The following is a 22,062-nucleotide window of genomic DNA, read 5'->3' on the forward strand; positions in this document are numbered from 1 at the left end:
CCAAAGTCGTTCAGAAGCATGCTGTTTAATTTCCATGTATTTGTATGCTTTGGGTTGTTCCAATTATGATGATTTTTATATTGATGGAATCTGAGAAGATGGTTAGTGTAATTTTGACCTTTTTAGATTTTTTCACACTTGATTTGCATCCAAGTATGTGGTCGATTTTGGAGTATATTCCACGTGCTGATTCGTAGAATGTACGTTTTGTGGTTGTTAGGTGACATGTTCTTTAGATGTTTATTAGATCCAATTGATTATCAAGTTAAGGTACCAAATTTTCTTGTTACCTTTTCTTTTTTTTTTTTTTTTTTTGAGTTGGAGTCTCACTCTGTCACCCAGACTGGAGTGCAGTGGTCGCTCTTGGCCACTGCAGCCTCGACCTGCTGGGGCTCTGGCAATCCTTCCACCTCAGCCTCCCAAGTAGCTGGAACTACAGGTGTACACTATCACACCCGGCTAATTTTTTTGATTTATTGTAGAGATGAGGTCTCACCAAGTTGCCCAGGCGGGTCTTGAACCCACGGGCTCAGGCAATCCACTCACCTCAGCCTCACAAGGCACGGGATTACAGGCTGAGCCACTGAACCTGGCTCTTGTTAGCTTTTTACCTTGGTGACCTCTTTAAGTCTGTTAGCAAGATATTAAATTATAATTGCATGGTTGTCTATATCTTCTCTTACTTTAATTAACAATTGTTTTAAAAATCTGGATGCTCCTCAAGTATTCCAGGGGGTTATCCAAGAAAACTTTACTCGTGTCACCAGAGATGTGACCATACAAACACAAAAGATACAGAAAACCCTCACAAACATCAAATGAGAAGACCAACCCCTAGACACGTGGTAATTCGCCTACACAAAGTAGGCACAAAAGAAAAAATCCTAAAGGCAGCAAGAAAGTTCAGACTACCTACTGGAAAAAATCAATCAGAATAGCAGCAGACATATTGTCAGAAACACAACAATCTAGAAGGGACTGGAGTCCAATGTTCAAAGTCCTCAAAGATAAAAAATTTAAATAAAGAATTTCCTACCTAGCCAAGTTCAACTTCAATAGCAATGGAGAATTAAAATCCTTCCCAGACATCTAATCCCTAAGAGATGATGCAGCTTCCAGACCAACTGTATAGGAGAACCTTAAAAAGGTATTAAGCACAGAAGAAAGAAAAAAAGAAAGACCACACACTTTCCAAGAGAACAGCAGAACACAGAATCAACAGAGAATACATCACGACAGCAAACTTGACAATACACACATACATCAATCCAAAAGCTAAAAGAAAACAAACAAAATACTTTATAAGAACCTCATGATGGGGATAAACAATCACATTTCAATGATCAGCCTGAATGTGAATGGACTAAATGCACTAACGAAAAGACATAGAATGGAAACTGGATAAAATATCATGGCCCAATATTTTGCTGCATCCAGGAAACTCATCTCAGCACAAGGAACACACACAGATTCAAAGTTAAAGGATGGAAAACAAGTTTTCAGGCAAATGGATCAAAAAATAAGGCAGGAGTTGCAATCAATATCAGACAAATCAACCTTTAAGCTATCAAAAATTGTAAAGGATAAGAAAGGACACTACAGAATAATAAAAGGTTCAGTACATCAACAAGAAATATCCATCCTAAACATATGTGCACCCAACACAGGAGTACCAACATTTATAACTATTATAGCCAGGGACTTAAATACTCCACTAACAACCGTAGCTGGATTATCAAGGCAAAAAATCAACAAAGAGATCTAGAACCTCAACTTGATGCTCGATCAAATGGACTTAATTGATACCTACAGAATACTCCACCCATCAATCACAAAATATTCATTCTACTTATCATATTGAATGTACTCCAAGATTGATCCCATCCTTGGCCATAAATCAAGCATACAAATTACATAATATCAAAATACTGCCATGAACCTTCTCAAACCACAGTGGAATAAAAATAAATATCAATGCCAACAAAATTTCCCCCAAACCCACAAAGATATGGACACTAAACAGCATGATGCTGAACGACTACTGGGACAACACAGAAATTAAAACAGAAATTAAAAGATTACTGGAAACAAATGAAAATGAAGAAACATCTTACCAAAACCTCTGGGATGCCATGAAATCAATTCTGAGAGGGGAATTTAGATCTCTATGAACACACATCAAGAATATAGTAAGCTCACAAGTTAACAGTCGAACAAATCACCTAAGGGTGCTGGAAAGACAAGACCACCAAAACCCTAACTTTAGCAGAAGAATCCAGATAACCAAAGTAAAATCCCAAATATGAGACATAGAAGACAAAAATATCAGAAAAAAAATCAACAAAACAAAAAGCTGGTTCTTTGAAAGAATAAATAAGATCGATGGACCCCTGACCAGAATGACCAAGAAAAAGCCCAAAGAAACACAATCAGAAGTGCAAAAGATCAAATTACAACTGACCCTGAAGAAATTCAAAAGATCATCAGAGATTCCTATGCAAACCTGTATGGAAACAAACTTGATAAGCAGAAATGGAGGACTTTCTGACATCACACAACTTCCCAAGGTTGAAATAAGAAGACATTAAGACACGAAATAGACCAATAACAACCCAGGAAATTGACTCCATCATAAGAAAACTACCTACAAAACCAAAAAAAAAAAGCCCTAGACCAGATGGCTTTCTAGCAGAATTCTACAAAATGTACAAGGAGGAACTGATATCAATCTTTTTGAAAGTATTCCAGGCTATTGAGACAGATGGAATTCCCCCCAAATCATTTTATGAAACTAACATCACGCTGATACCCAAACTGGGAAAAGATGCAACAACAACAAAAAAACAGAACTACAGGCCAATATCCCTAATGAACATAGACGCAAAAATTCTCAACAAGATTCTAGCAAACCAGATCCAACAACACATCTCAAAAATCGTCCACCATGACCAAGCGGGCTTCATTCCCAGGATGCAGGGCTAGTTCAACATCTGCAAAAACATACATGTAATTAAATACATCAACAGATGTGAAAACAAGAACCACACGATTATATCATTAGATGCAGAGAAATTTTTTTATAAAATCCAGCATCCCTTCCTGATAAAAACCCTCAAACATCTAAGTATAGAAGGAACATAAATCAAAATAGTAAGTGCCATCTATGATAAACCCGCAGCCAGCATATTGCTAAATGACAGAAACTGGAAACATTTCCCATGAAAACCGGAACAAGACAAGGATAACCACTGTCACCCCTCTTGTTCAACATTGTGTTGGAAGTCCTAGCTAGAGCAATTTGACAAGAGAAGGAAATCAGGGGTATCCAAATAGGAAAACAGGATGTTAAGTTATCCCTCTTTGTTGACAATATGATCTTATACCTAAAAAATCCAAGAGAATCTGTCAAAAATCTGCTTTCACTGATAAAGAACTTTGGCAAAATCTAAGGGTACAAAATAAATGTGAAAAAGACAGTCACATTCTTATACACCAACAACAAGCAGGCAGAGAACCAAATAAAAAGCATAATCCCATTCACACTAGCCACAAAAAGAAAGAAAGAAAGAAAGAAATACTTTGGCATCTTCCTAACCAGAGAAGCGAAAGACCTTCACAATGAAAACTACAAAACTGGCTGGGCTCGGTGGCTCAGCCTGTAATCCCAGCACTTTGGGAGGCCAAGGTGAGTGGATTACCTGAGCCTGCGGGTTCGAGACCCACCTGGGCAACTTGATGAGACCTCATCTCTACAACAAATCAAAAAATTAGCCGGGCGTGGTAGCGCACACCTGTAATTCCAGCTACTTGGAAGGCTGAAGCGGAAGGTTCGCCAGAGCCCAGCAGGTCGAGGCTGCGGTGGCTGGAAGCGGCCACTGCACTCCAGTCTGGGCAACAGAGTGAGACTCCAACTCAAAAAAAAAAAAAAAAAGAAAACTACAAAACTCTGCTCAAAGAAATCCAAGAAGACACAAACAAATGGAGAAATATTCCATGCTCATAGATAGGAAGAATCAACCTTGTTAAGATGTCCATCTTACTTGCACATGCATGCTTGTTGCGGCTCTGTTCACAATAGCAAAACCATGGAACCAACCATGCTGCCCATCGAAACTGAACTGGATAAAAAAAATTGTGGTATATATACACAATGGAACATTATTATAGCTATAAAGAAGGATAAACATATGGACCCCGCAGCAACTTGAATGGATTTAGAGTCTATTATACTCAGTGATTTATCACAGAAAAAAAGAACAGAGTACCATATGTTCTCACTCATCAACGGACCTTGAACAATTATTATAATACTATAAGAAAGGGATTGGCAGTAGTGGAAAACTGCCAGGGGAGGGAAGGTGGGATAGGCAACTGAGGGAAACTGAGGGAAACTGCCAGGAGAGGGAGGGGCACACCTCATCAACAAGGGTACCTGTATAATGAACATTTGTCTACCTAACCGTGAATTGTACCCCACATCTTTAAAATAAAAAAAAAAAGATGTCCATCTTATCAATGGAAACCTACAGATTCAATGCAATATGCATTAAATTACCAACATCATTCCTCTCAGTCTTGGAAATGATAATACAGAAATTCATAAGGAAACATAAATGACCATGACTAGCCAAAACAATCCTTAGCAAAAGTGACAAAGTGGGAGTAATCACACTTCCAGACTTCAAACTTTACCATAAGGCTACAATAGACAAAACTGTCTGGTAATGGTACAAGAATAGGTATACGGACCAATGGAACAGGTTAGAGATTCTGGAAGCAAAACCTCAATTTCTCAACCAACTAATCATTGACAAAGCCTCCACCAACAACCATTGGGGAGAGGAGAAATTATTCATTAAATAGTGCTGGGAAAACTGGCTGACTACATGCAGAAGATTGAAACAGGACCACTACCTATCACTATACACAAAAATCAACTCTAAATGGATCAAAACCTAAATGTAAAATCTCAAACTATAAAAATCTTAGAAAATGCAGGAAATACTCTTATGGAAATTGGAACTGGCAGTCAATTCTTGATTAAAAGTCCAAGTGCCCATGCTACAGGAAATAAGATAGACAAGTGGGACCTCATCAAACTGAAAAGCTTTTGCAAAGCAAAATAAATCATCAAGATAGTGGGGAAACAGTCCACAGAATAGGAAAAATATTTGCCCACTGGATATCTGACAAGGGCCTAACATCCAGGATCTACTAGGAACTCAAATGTGCTGAAAGGAAAAAAACCAAATAGCCCCATTCAAAAGTGGGCAAAAAAATAAATAAATGCTTCTCAAAAGAAGATACATGGGCAGCCAACAGACACATGAAAAAGTGCTCATCCTCACTAGTCATCAAAGAATAAAAACCACATTGAGATACCACCTAACCCCAGTAAGACTGGCCATCATTAATAAAATAAACAGCAGATGCTGGCAAGGAAGCGGAGAAAAAGGAATGTGTCTACACTGCTGGTGGAAATGCAAACTAGTGCAACTTCTTTGAAAAACAGTGTGGCGATTTTTAAAAGAACTAGACATCGATCTTCCATATGGCCCAGCAATTCCCCTATTGGAAATACACCCGGAGGAACTCAAATCATTCTACAAAAAAGATACCTGCACATGCATGTTTATTGCAGCACTATTCACAATAGAAAAAACATGGATCCAAGTGTGCTGCCCACCGAAACTGGACTGAATTTAAAAATGTGGTACATACACACAATGGAATATTATGCAGTCATAAAGAAGGACAAACATACGGACTTCGTAGCAACTTGGATGGATTTAGAGTTGATCATACTGAGTGATCTCTCACAGAAACAAAGAACAGAGTACCACATGTTCTCACTCATAAGTGGACCCTGAACACTTACCATAATACTATAAGAAAAGGATTGGCAGTAGAGGGATACTGCTGGTGGGGTGGGGCGGGGACAACATCAATCAGGGTACCTGAACTCAAACCAGGCAAATGGGGACCAAATGGAGGTCCAAACATTACATGTACGACGGACTACATGTACGACGGCCACTTGTATACCTAATCCTGAATTGTACCCCACATCTTTAAAATAAAAAAAAAGGTCTGGATGCTTCTATCATAGGGTACAAATACATTCAAGATGGATATTTCTTGCTGGTTGATTGAGCCTTTTATCATTATGTGGCATCTTTCACTGTTCTTTTTAACTTTTATTGGTTTAAAGTCTGTTCTGTCACAAATGGAAAAATATTCCACGTTCATGGATTAGAAGAATCAACATTGTTAAGATGTCTATCCTACCAAAGGCAATCTACAGATTCAACACAATACACATTAAATTACCAGTAGCATTCTTCTCAACCAACTCATCTTTGACAAAGCCTCCATCACCAACGACTGGGGAGAGGAAAACCTATTCAGTAAATGGTGCTGGGAAAACTGGCTGACCACATGCAAATTAAAACAAGACTCCTACCTATCACCACACACAAAAATTAACTCTAAATGGATCAAAGAACTAAATGCAAAACCTCAAACTATAAGAACCTTAGAAAATGCAGGAGACACCCTTACGGAAATCGGAACTGGCAACGAATTCCTGATCAAAACCCCAAGTGCCCATGCCATAAGAGATAAGATAGACAAGTGGGACCTCATCAAACTGACAAGCTGCTGCAAAGCCAAAGAAACCATCAAGAGAGCGGGGAGACAGCCCACAGACTGGGAAAAAATATTTGCCAACTGTATGTTTGACAAAGGCCTAATAACATCTAGGATCTGCAAGGAACTCAAATGTGCCGAAAAGAAAAATACAAACAGCTCCATTACAAAGTGGGCAAAAGATATGAATAGACACTTCTCAAAAGAAGATATACGAGCAGCCAACAGATACATGAAAAAATGCTCAGCCTCACTAGTCATCAAAGGAATGCAAATCAAAACCACATTGAGATACCACATAACTCTAATCAGGGTGGCCATCATCAATAACTCAAAAAACAACAGATGCTAGATAGGATGCAGGGAAAGGGAACACTTCTACATTGTTGGTGGGGGTGTAAACTAGTACAACCTCTGTGAAAAACATTGTGGCAATTCCTAAAACATCTAAAAATTGACCTTCCATATGACCCCACAATCCCCTACTGGGAATATACTTGGAGGAACTCAAATCACCCTATGAAAAAGATACCTGCACAAGTATGCTTATCGCAGCATTGTTCACAATAGTAAGAACATGGAACCAACCGTGCTCCCCATCAAAAGAAGACTGGATTAAAAAAAGAGGTAAATATACACAATGGAATATTACGCAGTCATAAAGAAGATCAAAACCATAAACTTCACAGCAACCTGGATGTACTTAGAGTCCATAATAATGAGTGATCTATCATAGAAACAAAGAACTGAGTATCACATGTTCTCACTCATAGGCAGACTTTGAACAATTATTGTAATACTATAAGAAAATGATTGGTAGTAGTGGGAAACTGCAGGGGGGGTGGAGTGGGATTGGCAGTAGTGCGAATCTGCTGGGGGAGGGGTGCACACCTCATTAACAAGGGCACCTGCATAATGAACATTTGTATACCTAACCCTGAATTGTACCTCACATCTTTAAAATAAAAAAATTAATAGTTAAAAAAGTCTGTTTCATCTGATATAAGAATACCACTCCTGCTCTTTTTCCATTTGCCTAGAAGACCTTTCTCCAGTCCTTTACCTTGAGCCTGTGGGTATTATTTACAGTGACATGGGTTTCCTGAAGGCAGCAGAAGGATGCAGCATGCTTTTTTATCCAATTTGACAATCTATACCTTTTATTTTTTTATTTTTATTTTTGAGTTGGAGTCTCACTGTGTTGCCCAGACTGGAGTGCAGTGGCATGCTCTCGGCCACTGCAACCTCGACCTGCTGGGCTCCAGTGATCCTTCCACCTCAGCCTTCCAAGTAGCCAGAACTACAGGCACGCGCTACCACTCCCAGCCAGTTTTTTCATTGTAGTTGCCTGGGCGAGTCTCGAACCCACGGGCTCAGGCAATCCACTCGCCTTGGCCTCCCAAAGTGCTGGGATTACAGGCTGAGCCACCGAGCCCGGCCTCTATGCCTTTTAAATGGCACATTCAGTCCATTCATATTTAATTATTAACATGTGGAGTTTGTTTATATCATATTACTATTAAGTGGTTGCTTTGAGTTTTAGGCTTCATGGTTGATTTGTATGGTCTATAAAATCTGTGCTTGCCTACACTTTTGCCATGAGTGCAACTGTTCTTTTGTTTCTGAGCTTAGAACTTCCTTCAGCATCTCCTGAAGAGCTGGTCTGGAGGTGGCTTATTCTCTTAGGGACTGGACATCTGGGAAGAATTTTAGTTTTCCTTCATTAATGAAGATTAGGTGGGATATGAAATTCTTGGCTGGAATTGCTTTTAAGAATGTTAGAGATAGCATCCCAGTCCTTTCTGGCTTGCAGAGTTTCTGCTAAAACATCTGCTGAAATTCTGGTGGGTTCTCCTTGGTAGGTTATTTGTTCCTTTTCTTTAGCTGCCTTTAGGACTTTTTCTTTCATGCTCACCTTGGCAAGCTGGATTACTATTTACCCTGGGGATGGTCTTCTCATGTAATACCTTGTAGGAGTTCTCTAAGTCTCTTGCATCTGCACGGCTGCCTCTTTGGAAAGATTAGGGACGTTTTCTTGGATGACAACTTGGTAGGCTTGTTTTAGGGTGTTCTCAGTTTCACTTTCTCTCTCAGGGATGCCAATAAACCATAGATTTGGCCTCTTTACATAACCCAGACCTCTCCTAGGCTTTGTCATTCTTCCTAAGTCTTTTTTGTTTTTGTCAGACTGGCTTAGTTCAATAATTCAAGCACTGAGATTCTTTCCTCTGCATGGTCTATCCCACTGTTAAGGCTTACTATTGTGTTTTGAAATTCCTGAAGAGAATTTTGGTTCTTTCTTAGAGGGGCCAGGTCAGTTTTCACTTCCTGCACTGTTTTCATGGCCTGGAAGAATTGTGTGTCCACTTTCTTATGTATCACATTAAATGTCCTCACCATCCGTAGCCTGAACTCTTTGTCTGTCTATGGCCATACCATCCTGAACATACTCAAGCTCATCTGAATTCTATGTCATCAATGAAAAGTCATTCTGAATAAGTTCCAATGCTTGAGATCTGGGAAGCTCCTTTGTGGGTGTCAACTCATTAAGGCTTTGGGGATTGCTGATATTTCTTCACTGTTTTTTCTTCATCTGTGCAGGCAGGCATTCCTCTTTTTATTTTTTAGTAATTATTTTATTATACAAAGTAATATATAATTATGAGGAGGCAGTATGTGTTGTTTTTAACCTGACCTTCCTCCTCTACTTCACCTGTGGCAGGAAGGATGGTGAATGGGGTGTGGGGGAAATCATCTGGCACTGCTTCACTGGTGCAGTTGGACAGGGTCAGGGAAAGTCTTTTCCTCTAATTCAGAGGACTGCCCTTCCCTCGAGCACAAGCGCCAGGGTCCCTGACTATTTGGGAGCTCTGGCAGCTCCCTACCAGCCTGTGTGCTTCATCAGCAGGATTGGCGGCTGGCTAGGAGGAGCCCAGTGGCTGTATTCTGGCATGTGTGCACTTGAGGGAGTGGAGTATCCTCCTCTCATCTAGGTGGGACCAATCTTCTTGCCCAGGGGTAAGAGAAAAGCAGCTTTCCCATTAGTGGAGAGTTGATATTTCTTCCTCAGTCTGCAGGTGGGTGAAGCCTCCATGGCAGTGCTGTGCAGAGGGGCCCTGCCCCTCATTCCTGCCCTGCTCCATGGGAGCAGCCATCACAGTGATGGCAGCCCCCTGAGGGCAAGCCAAGTCTGAAGCCTTTATCTAGGGCCACAACTAATGCCACTGCCAGAGAAACATCCCCAAAGCGGGTGTGTTGCCCTTACTAGGTGCTGGACAGGGAGGGAGGGGGACGTGCCCATACAACATAGACCACCTCCACAGTGTGTTTCCTACATAGCCTTTCAAGGTGGGGGAGGCTGGCAGCCACCAGTACCAGGGCTCCCTGGGAACTGGGGTTCTCTGTGCTCCATGTGGATCCTCTGGGTGCCTCTATCCCAATTCAGGGCAGCTCTCTGTACCTGGCCTGTGTGGGAGGGGTGTGGAGGGAAAGCCTGGGCTGTTTCTCCTTTGACTCTGACTGCAGAGGCTTACATGAAGTGTGTAGAAAAGAAAAGCTGTCACTTTCATTCACCCCTTCTTTCTCCAAGAGTGCTCTTCCTATCTCATGACGGGGTCACTCTAAGGGTGTCCAGGACTTGGAATTGTTCATCCTCTGCATCCTCCGGCGACCATTCGACAAACTGAAGCCTGGGTTTTCAGGTCAATCCTCAAAGCTCTAGGTCTGCTCCTCCATTGAAGTGTTTTTGCTGAGAGTGGCAACTGTGTGATGTCTTTAGTCAGTCATCTTGGCCCTCCCCTCTTGCATCAGACAAAGGTATTAAAAATAACTGTGCGCCGGGCTCAGTGGCTCAGACTATAATCCCAGCACTTTGGGAGGCCGAGGTGAGTGTATTGCCTGAGCCCATGGATTCGAGACCTGCCTGGGCAACTTGACGAGACCTCATCTCTACAATAAATCAAAAATTAGCCGGGCATGGTAGCGCGTGCCTGTAGTTCCAGCTACTCGGAAGGCTGAGGTGGAAGGATCGCTGGAACCCAGCAGGTTGAGGCTGCGGTGGCCGGTAGCGGCCACTGCACTCCAGTCTGAGTGACAGAGTGAGACTCCAACTCAAAAAATAGTAATAATAATAACTGTGCTATAATATTTTGTTAGTGAACTCACGATATAAAACATATTAATTGTGACATCAATAATATAAAATGTGAGGGAGGAATAAATAAAGGTGTAAAATTTTGTATGCAATTGAAGTTGTTTTCAGCTTAAAATAAACTGTTACAAGATGTTTTGTAAGCACCATAATAAGTACAAAACCAAAATCCATAATACACATACAAATGATAAAAAGAATAAAAGTGTATCACTACAAAATAATTATCAATTCACAAGGTGGACAGCAAGAGAGGAAGAGAGAAACAAACAAACAAAATCTACCAAAAGCTCAGAAAACAAATAAATGGCACTAGTAAGTCCTTACCTATCAATAATTACTTTAAATGTAAATGAATTAAATTCTCCATCAAAAGACATAGACTGGCTAAATGAATAAGAGACAAGGCCCAACTATGTTCTGCCTACAGGAGGTTCACATTAGCTTTAAGGACATTGATGAATCAAAAGGGAAAAAACAGAAAAAAATTACTCCATTGAAATGGAAAATAACACCAAGCAGGAAAGCTGTACTTATATCAGACAAAATAAATTTTAACCATTAATATATAAAATGAGTTGATGCTTGATAATGCAGGGTTTGGGGTACCAATTTCCTGCATGTTAGAAAATCTGCATATAAGCATCTCTTTTCCTCATATTCTCTAGTATCTGTTGTTTTTTAAGTTATGATCATGGGCATCCTGACTGAGTTAGGTGGTACCTCAGTGCAGTTTTAATTTGGATTTCTTTGATGATTAGTGAGGCTGAGCATTTCTTCATGTATCTGTTGGGTGCTCATATGTCTTCTTCTGAGAAGTGTCTATTCATATCTTTTGCCCACTTTTTAATGGGGCTGTTTTTTTTCCTTTCGGCATATTTGAGGTCCTTGTAGATACTGGATGTTAGCCTTTTGTCAGATATACAGTTGGCAAATATTTTTTCCCATTCTGTGGGCTGTCTCTCCACTCTCTTGATGGTCTCTTTTGCTTTGCAGAAGCTTTTCAGTGTGATGAAGTCCCACTGTCTATCTTTTATGGCATTTGCATTTGGAGAATTGACCGAGAATTGGTTGCCTGTTCCAGAATTGGTTGCCTGTTCCAATGTGAATAAAAGAGTTTTTCCTACTTTTTCTTCTAGAATTCTTTTATTTTTTTGAGTTGGAGTCTCACTCTGTTGCCCAGACTGGAGTGCAGTGGCACGCTCCCGGCCACTGCAGCCTCGACCTGCTGGGCTCCAGTGACCCTTCCGCCTCGGCCTTCCAAGTAGCTAGAACAACAGGCGTACGCTACTACGCTCGGCTAGTTTTGATTTATTGTAGAGATGAGGTCTTACCAAGTTGCTTCGGTGGATCTCGAACCTGCGGGCTCAGGCAATCCACTCACCTCGGCCTCCCAAAGTGCTGGGATTACAGGCTGAGCCACCGAGCCTGGCCTAGAATTCTTATAGTTTGAGGTTTTACATTTAGGTCTTTGATCCATTTAGAGTTGTTTTTGTGTATGGTGAGTGTAAACTAGTACAACCTCTGTGGAAAACAGTGTGGCTATTTCTAAAAGATCTAAAAATCGATCTTTCATTCAACCCAGCAATTCCCCTTCTGGAGGAACTCAAATCAGTCTATAAAAGAGACACCTGCACACGCATGCTTATTGCAGCATTATTCACAATAGCAAAAACATGGAAGCAACCGTGCTGCCCATCACAAGTGGACTGGATAAAGAAAACGTGGTACATACACACGATGAAATATTACACAGACATTAAAAAAACAAAATTATGGACTCTGCAGCAACTTGGATGGATTCAGAGTCTATAATACCCAATGATCTATCACAGAAACAAAGATCTGAGTAGTACATGTACTCACTCATAAGTGGACCCTGAAAATTTATCATAATACTATAAGAAAGGGATTAGCCATAGTGGGACACTGCCAGGGGGGGCACATAACATCAATAAGGGTATCCAATCTCAAACCAGGTGAAGTGGGAACCAAGAGGATGTCCAAACTTTACCTGTACGATGATCACTTATGTACCTAACCACGGATTTTACCCCGCATCTTTAAAATAAAAATTAAAGCAAGAAAGAAAAAAATAAATTACAAGAAGAAAATCTGCATATAACTTCCAACTCCCCCAAAACTTAACTACTGGTAGCTTACCGTTGGCCAAAAGCCTTACTGATAACATAGTCGATTAGCACATATTTTTTAATGTTATATGTATTATGTACTGTATTCCTACAATAAAATAAGGTAGAGAAAAGAAAATGTTCTAAGAAAATAATAAGGAAGAGAAAATATATGTACTATTCATGAAGTGGAAGTGGATCATCATAATGGTCTTTATCCTCATTGTCTTCATGTTGAGTAGTCTGAGGAAGAGGAGGGGTTGGTCTTGCTGTCTTAGGGATGGCAAAGGTGGAAGGAAATCTGCATATAAGAGGACCCTCACAGTCACTAAATTATTATCATTAAAGTGTTTTGGGTAAGCAATAAGAATAATCTTCATTATTTGTCACCATCTTGGCTTGACATTTTGTAATACAGGGGTTCTAGGGCTTCCTTTTAATTGCAGATATTTTGTAGTTTGGCTTGAACAACAGTCATACCTAAAATCAAAACCTCCCCAAAATATGTATATCCAAATGGAAGAAACTCATCATTGGTTCAACACGGTAAGTCATGACTCTCGCTTTTCAAATTTACCACCAATTACATAAGGATTTTTTTTTTAATCAATATTTTTTATTATGGTTTTGTGGGGTACAGTTAAGGGTTAGGTGTACAATTACGTTTCATTCAGGCACCCTGTTGATAAGAGGTGTTTCCCCATCCCCAGACAGATATTTGCTACTGTTAACATAAGAAATTTTATACAGTAGCAAGAGACACATAAGATATTATATTAAAATAAAGGACACACTCTATCAAGAAGACCTCACAATGGTAAATATATCTCTACCCTACAGTGGAACACAATATATAAAGCAAATATTATATAACTGAAGAGAGAAATAGAACTCAATGCTCCACTTTCAACAACGGATAGATCACGCAGAGAGAAAATCAATAAAGAAACATTGCATGCGAACTAAACTTTGGAGCAAATGGATCTAACTGTCATATACAAAATAATCCATTGAAAAGCAGCAGAATACACATTACTTCCATGCACAAATGAAATATTCTCCAGGATAGATAATATATTAGGCTACAAAAAAGTCTTTAAAAGTTTAAGATACAAATCGCATTAAGTATCTTTTCCTGCCATGGTATGAAACTTGAAATAATAAAAGGAAATTGGAAAATTAAAAGAGGGAATATTTAAAAATACCATCCGGCATAATCAATTGATAATTCTATGGTTAACATTTTTAGCAACTGTAAACCTGTTTTCCACAGTGGCTGCATCAGTTTTCACTTCCTCAGTAATTATACGAAAGGTTCAGTTTCTTTACTGACACTTATTGTCTGTCTTTTTTTATTACAGCCATCCTAGTGGGTATAAAGTGGCATATCGCCATGGTTTTTCATTTTCATCTCTCTGATAACTAATGATACTGAGCATACTTAATGTGCTTCTAGACCGTTTGCATATCTTCTTTGGTAAAATATTTTTACTATTTCTAAATTAGATCATTTGTCTTCTTGTTGGTAAGTTTCATGACTTCTTTATATATTTTGAAGTCATGTTCCTTGTTGGGTATGTTATTTGCAACTGTTTTCTCCTATTCTTTGGCTTGACGTTTGACGAGTGGATTATTTGGCGCAGTAAAGCTTTACGTTTTGATGAAGTTCAATTTATCTTTTTTTTCATTGCTTGTGTTGTATCTAAGAAGGCTTTGCCTGATCCAAAGTCATGACGCTTTACTCCTGTGACTTGTCCTAAGAGTGGTACAGTTTGAGATCTTACATTTAGCTTAACATTTACATCTAATTAATTTTTAGTAAATTTTTGCTTATAGTGTGAGGTAAGGGTGCAATCCTATTCTTTTGCTTAAGGATGTTACCTCAGCACCATTGTTAAAGAGATTTTTCTTTTTCTTTTTTTTGAGTTGGAGTCTCACTCTGTCACCCAGACTGGAGTGCAGTGGCCGCTCCCGGCCACCGCAGCCTCGACCTCCTGGGCTCCGGCGATCCTTCCGCCTCAGTCTTCCGAGTAGCCAGAATTACAGGCATGCGCTACCACGCCGGGCTGATTTTTTGATTTATTGTAGAGATGAGGTGTCGTCAAGTTGCCCAGGCGGGTCTCGAACCCGCGGGCTCAGGCAATCCACTCACCTCAGCCTCCCAAAGTGCGGGATTACAGGCTGAGCCACCGAGCCCGGCTAAGAGATTTTTCTTTCCTCCACTGAATAGTCTTAGCACCCTTACTGGAAATCAATGATATATAGATATATGGGCTTATATCTGACTCTCAATTCTATAACATTCACCTATATGTATGTCTAGCCTTATACCTAGTCCATTAACATTTAATGAAATCATACATTTAAAATTTTTGTTATCTCGTTGCCCACTCTAGTTTTTCCCCATTCCTTCTTTACTGCCTTCTTATGAATTTTAATGTTAATTTTTTCCTGCAGTTTCCAGTTGTTGACTTTAGAAAACGATGTCACCTAGTATAAATAGTGAATACTAGATCCCATGTAGCCTTGGGCAAATCACAAGGCCTTATTGTTTTGTTTTGTTTTTTTATCTATGAAGTAAGATTAATAGCTGTATTACTTACCTCACAGGGTTAAACGATAGTTTAGAGGGTCAATGAGATAGTGTGTGTGAAAATACTTGTAAACTGTAAGTCTGTACTTACTGTCAAGAGATTACAATTATGATCTGTAAAAAGTTGGCCTTATGAACAAGCACAGGAATTCCAATAATTTCTTCTGCTCTCTGGAATAAATGGTGAGTTAACGATTTAGGGAGACCTAAGTTCAAAACCGCTGGGCTACTTATAAACCCTGTGGCAGGTTTAACTTCTCCAAGTTTCAGTTGCCTTACATGTAAAAGGAGATTACTAACACCTTCCCTTCTGGGATGATACGGGGGGAAATTAGAGAATATCTGTGCAAGTGCCTAATGCAGCGCTGGACATTTCCTGAAGTGACAATGAGTGTCAAAACCCTAGTGAAGGTTGGGTGCAGTGGCTCATGACTATAATCCCTTGGGAGGCTGAGGTTGGAAGATCGCTTGAGACCAGGACTTTGAGACCAGCCGGGGCAACAAAGAAAGACCTTGTCTCTCTAAAAAATTGAAAAATTAGTCAGGCGTGGTGGTGCACGCCTGTGGCCCCAGCTACTCGGGAGGCTGAGGAGGAAGATCACTGGAGCCCAGGAGTTAGAGGCTGAAATGAACTGTGAATTGCACCACTGCACTCCAGCCTGGGAAACAGAGTGAGCCTCTGTGTGAAAAACGAAAAAGGGTGGGGGGGGGGACCTGAAGAAGACGATGCTTTCTTGCCCTTTTCCCCTTCCAGTTGTGGCGCCTTGAAGCCTGGGAGGAAAGACTACTGTATTCTTTCACTTGATTCTCACCATAGCCCTGTGAGATCAGCTAAGCGGGTGTTAGTATGCTCATTTTCTATATGGGGAAACTAAGAATATTGTGATATTCTGATTGTGCCATGTACTATCTAACACTAATGAATGTTGCGTGATGTCCAAAAATGGTGCCACGGGATGCTCGTTTCTCTTTGAAAATAATACCTTTGGCATTATCAATTAAGGCTGAGCACACACATACCTTAATGGCCCAGAACTTCCATTCCTCAGTTTATATCAGACAGAAATGAATGTATGTTTGCCAAAAGACATGCAATAGAATGTTCATAGCAAAAACAGAAGTCCTTCATCTTAGCCAGGGTTTTCCAGTGGCTTCCCGTGTTTAAAGTCTTTACCTTGGCCTCTGACTACCCTGCATCCACCATATCATTTCTCCCACCATTATTCCCCTTGCTTGCTTAGCTCCAGGCTCATGGCCTTCTTGCTGTTCTGCAAACACAATAAAATTCCATTCCACCCCAAGTCTTTGTACTTGCTGTTCCCTCTGCCCAGAACACTCCCCCCCTCAGCTTGTTACATCGCTGGTTTCTTACCATACAGGTACCAGCTCAAATGTCACTTCCTCAAAAAGCCCTCCACTCAACATTCCAGTTTAAATAGATTTCCCAGTCACACTTTATCACGTAACACTGTTATTTTTCCATGGCATTTGCAACTGGCTGAAATTATCTTGTTTATGTACTTCTTATTTATCATCTACCTTCCTCAATAGAAGGCTGAGAGCTCCTCGAAGGCTGAGGTTGTGTCATGTCTGCTATATTCACCATCGTATCTGCAACGCTTGCCTAGTGCACAGGCAGTGTTCATGTAAATGCTAGGATTGAATGAATGATCAAATATCCCTGGGTGAACTGTCCACTCGGCTATAACTGGGATTTCTCCCATAAAGGGAGACACTTGAGAAGTTATGAGTCATCCTGTTAAAAAGAAAGCTTTGTTAGTACAATGTCTCTTGCCTGCCTCAGCTTGCTGAGGAAAAAGCTCAGAGCTTTCCCCGATGCTCCCATGAACTTTGGCCAATGCGGACTTACTCTCTGGAAAGTGCCTCAGTCAGAACATCACATCCTAAGATGGGAGAAACCAGCTGGAACTTAGCTGCGATCCTGTACCCCCAGATTCTCCAAAGAAAAACATATACGGTCAACAGGCAATGGAACCCCTCTCTCCGATCCTGTATTTCTGAGAGGATTGACTTAACGTCACTTCATCTCTGGGACAAGTAGTGAACACAGGGAAAGCCTTATATAAAATTGTTCAATAAGCAACAGATGTCTTTGACGTGTGTTTGAGATCTTTCTTCTCGTGCTTCCATGTTAGGTACAACAACTACGACCGGGCTGTCATCAATACCATACCTTATGATGTCGTCCATCGTTGGTATAGAGCACACCGAACTCTAACAGCAGAGTTGAGGAGACCTGAGAATGAGTTTTGGGTCAAACTAAAGCCTGGCAGGGTGGGTCCTAAACTCTAAGGATGTCAAATAAGCTTGTTATACTGAAGCAGTGATGAACGGGTGTTTATTTAATATGTGAGTCACAGTGTCACAAAGGGAGAAGAGAGAAAAGAGTTCTTTCTGGGTGTTCTAGGAAGCAGAGACTCTATTTGTGCGATGGGGGGGTTTAGCTGGATGATCCCCAAGGGTCCTTTCAGTTTCATGATTTCATTATTTTTATTTTGACATTTCCTCTGAGATGAAGGATATCTTCAGTTTAGCACAAAACATAATGAAATAGTTTAACCCTTTGAGAAAGTACAGAATAAGAATTAAAGAGAAAGAAAAAGAAGGAAACCAATTACTAGGTTTGCTTTGATAAGAGGGAGGGCAATTACTCAAGAAACAGAAGCTTCTCAAGTGCATAGCCTACTGTAGCCTCCGATTGCCTTTGCAACTTCCATTTAGCCTATTACAGGGCTATACACATCTTAATTTCCAAAAGTCTATTTAATTTCAAAAGAAAAATACCTCATTGGCTATAACCAGAGAACAACCTAAAGTTTTTCTTTTCAATGATCTCTTCTGACTTAGGGTTTCTTTGGCCCGCCCTTGTTCTGATGGTGTTTTCTCTCTCTTCTTGCCCACTCACAGGTCCTATTTATAGACAACTGGCGTGTCCTACATGGCAGGGAGTGCTTCACTGGCTACCGCCAACTCTGTGGCTGCTATTTAACAAGAGATGATGTATTAAACACGGCTCGTCTCTTGGGGCTTCAGGCTTAAAATTGACAACATCAGAATTATGAATACACCTGGCACCTTGGCTACCAGAATCTCACATCAGCAGAATGATACTGTGTCAAAACCTACTTCAGATTGTCTCCTTACCCATCCCACAAAACAGAAGCAGTCCTTTTCTCTAGTGGAGGAAACCTGTTGGAGAAGGGGCCTCTGTCTGATGTCAGCCATCTCTAGTAGGGTAGCTCTCTTCCCTCACGTTATAATATGAGCCCGCTTGTTTTTTTAAAAAACCTTTTGCTATAATTTTGGTCAATTTACTTCAGGAATATAGTCTCTAGATTGATAGGAAAGCAATAAAAGTTATGAGGTAAAACGTTTTACCAACTAGATCAGTTAGAAAGAAATGCATTCTAGAAATAACAAAATCCTGATAAAGCAGCAATTTATAAAAGTTGTGGTCTTAGGATACCTCAACACCCTTAAAAGTTATCGAGGGCCCTAAATAGAGTTATTGGGTATGGTTTCTATCCATTGGTATTAATTAGATACTAAGATGGAGAAACGTTTAAAACTCAGGAACACAGAAGCACACATCCCTCAGCTATCAGATAGGTGACATGGTCATATGTCATATAGCCTCTGGAAAAGTCCTCTGTGTACTCATAAGATAATGAGAATGAGAAAAGCTACTATTGCCTTTGCAACTTCCATTTAACCCACTACAGAGCTAGACATATCTTAGTTTCCAAAGTCTGTTTAATTTCAAAAGAAAAATACTACATTGAATGTAACTCAGTGCCGTTACACAAAATAATTTTTAACTCACAGACCCACTAAAAGGGTCTCAGGGACGCCTCCTCCAGATGTCTTCAGACCATACTTTGAGAACCCATGGGCTAGAGAACACCTTGGGACAGTCCTTTACATAGACCTGTGGATCAAAAAGGTTTAGCTGAAATGCTAGATTTTTCTCCATAGTCAAGTGGAACTCCAAATGCTGTAGTAATTCCTTGGCAGCACAAGCTCAGTGATAAGGTGGGAACTGAGTGTCTTAACCTTCCGAGAAGGGTTAGCTCTACCCAGCTCATCACTAAAGTTGCTGAACTAGGAAGTTACAACAGCGCCTGTTGAAAAAACTCATGGGTTTGGTAATTCTGTGAAAGATAATTGCAGAAAGTTTTTAGAGATGTGAGGTTTCATATGCTAATTCTTCACACACACACACACAGAGGAAAGAGTACACAGGGCTGTTCTGTAAGATTGTGTTCAGAGAACTCAGCATGGTAGATGATGTACCTCCAGAGAACTGGAGATTACCATCCAAATCTGTATTTTGGCAATTTGGTGGCATTAAGTATGTAATCTATTTTCCCCCATGCCCGCTAATCTTTTTTTTTTTCTCTCTCTCTCTCTTAAAATATTATACATGTTAATTGCCAAGATTTGACAGAGTGAGATCTAATGCTTTGCTCCTTTTATTTTTTTAAGTGGCTTCTTTTATGTATTGGGTGGGGAGGGTATAAGGCTTCTTTTCCTCCACCTTTCATTGAAAGCGAAACTGTACAATAACCGCACTGACCACTGTAGAATGATGACAGAGAATCTAGCTAGGAGGTACACAAGAGGGGGGTAAAAGCATTATTAGTGAAGATAGGAATCACAGAGCACATAAAAGTCAGTATTCTGACAATGAATAGAGCCCAATCTGATGTTTCCCGGGAGTTCCTAGGCCACTTTTGGTAGTTTCTATGTTGTTTTTTATTATTATTATTATTATTATTATTTAACTTTTAATTTTAGAGTCCAGGGATACACATGTGTGTTCGTTACATGGACATATATTGTGTAGTGGTGGGGACTGGGTCTCAGGTGACCCATTCTCCAGATAAGTTCATACGTTACTTTTTTGTGGACCCATCTAGTGCTTCAAAATGTGTTCTCAAAATATTTCTGCATTTTATTTGTACTGTATAGGAATCTCTAGGGGTCTTCCATGAAAATGTTTTTGCTCTTAGGTCAAAGGATTGATAATTAAGTTTGGATCTTAAGGAGTATACCCTTTAGCAATCAGAACAGAAGCAACATCATTTTAACCATGCAGTCTTTTATCTCCACTATTAGGCACTCCTAAAGTCTGTCACCATTAGTCTTCGTGAGGATATTTACCTTTTCGGAAGTTTTGCATAAATTAGCCTTAAAGATTACACTATAGCTGAGGTGAGCACTGATTTATGACAAGCAAAGGACACGTTCGTGGCCCTGGACAGAGAAGGGCCAAAATAAATAAATAAATAAATTTGCCCCTTACTGAAGGACTCCCCTTACCTTTTGTCTCTCCCGGGACCTTGGTCCGGTAATCATTTCACCCTCCTTTTCTTAAATTTTCAACCAGTCCCTTCAGTACATTGAAGAAAAAGGGAAGGGAATTATTTGAGTGCTGGTCACGAAGCGTTGAAAACTTTCTGTGTGAGATGTTTCTTTTTTACATCTCTTCTAGGTATATAAGCATGGGTCTGTGTCTACCAAGCTCACTGTAGAGTCATTTTCACCTTGTGCTATGATGGAATGAGATCTGTAGGGTCAGGAGCACAGCCCCCATCACAGTGCCTTACAAACAGTAGTTTCACAATACAGATTTGTCAGAAGAAAAATAAATGAATTATTCCTTTTCAAACAAACTCACCAGAAATTACCACATTCACTGTAAGTATGTCCTTTTGTGTTTGGCAGTTAACTGACGCTGAATTTTGTTCACCTTCATTTTTTGTTCACTCAACCCCCAGGCAGCAGACCAGTACCTGTCTGTGGCCTGTTAGGAACTGGGCCGCACAGCAGGAGGGGAGCGGGCCAGTGAAGCTCCATCTCCTGTCAGATCAGCAGCGGCATTAGATTCTCATAGGAGTGTGAACCCTATTATGAACTGCGTGAAGGAGAGGGATCTAGGTTGTGCTCCTTATGAGAATCTAATGCCTGGCGACCCTCTCCCACCCCACCCCACCGCCTCTCCCTCTGTGGAAAAACTGTCTTCTACAAAACTGGTCATCCCTGATGCCAAAAAGGCTGGGGACCGCAGCTCTAGAGTGACCAAGCATCTCCGTGTGCTCATGACTGAGGGTTTTTCAGGACTGCAGAAATTTCCATTTTAAAACTAGGAGAGTCCCACCCAAACCAGGACAGTTGGCTGATCACCTTACCTTTGTGCAACTAGCTGTGTATTTTTCTTTAGTTTTCATCACTGGTTCCTATTTCTTTCAAAGTGTTTGCAGACCAAAGACTCTATATTCCATGATGAAAAAGAAAAAAGATGTAAGAACCATGGTGTGCTGTGGTGGTGGTTCCCAAAGTAGTGTCCCCAGACCAGCTGCCTCAGCATCATTTGAGAAATTCCTAGAAATGCAGTTTTTTTCAAGTCCTACCCCACACCTACTAAATCAGAAAATCTGGGCCTGGGGACCAGCAGTTTGTTTTAGCAAGCCCTCCAGGGGATTCTAACGCACTCCAAAGTTTGAGAACCACTGACA

At 40.4% G+C, this 22,062-nt stretch overlaps 1 long non-coding RNA gene across 1 annotated transcript; it reads left to right on the forward strand.

Moving 5' to 3' along the window:
* The first annotated feature begins 17,670 nt into the window (after nt 1-17,670).
* Nucleotides 17,671-18,891, forward strand: LOC103252101. The gene is made up of 2 exons (XR_503768.1): nt 17,671-17,818; nt 18,452-18,891. It is a non-coding gene; the product is annotated as an uncharacterized LOC103252101 (long non-coding RNA).
* The last annotated feature ends 3,171 nt before the right edge of the window (nt 18,892-22,062 follow it).

Source organism: Carlito syrichta, unplaced genomic scaffold (assembly GCF_000164805.1).
Source record: "Carlito syrichta isolate Samal-C Ts95f unplaced genomic scaffold, Tarsius_syrichta-2.0.1 Scaffold153604, whole genome shotgun sequence".
In the NCBI taxonomy this organism is placed as follows: domain Eukaryota; kingdom Metazoa; phylum Chordata; class Mammalia; order Primates; family Tarsiidae; genus Carlito; species Carlito syrichta.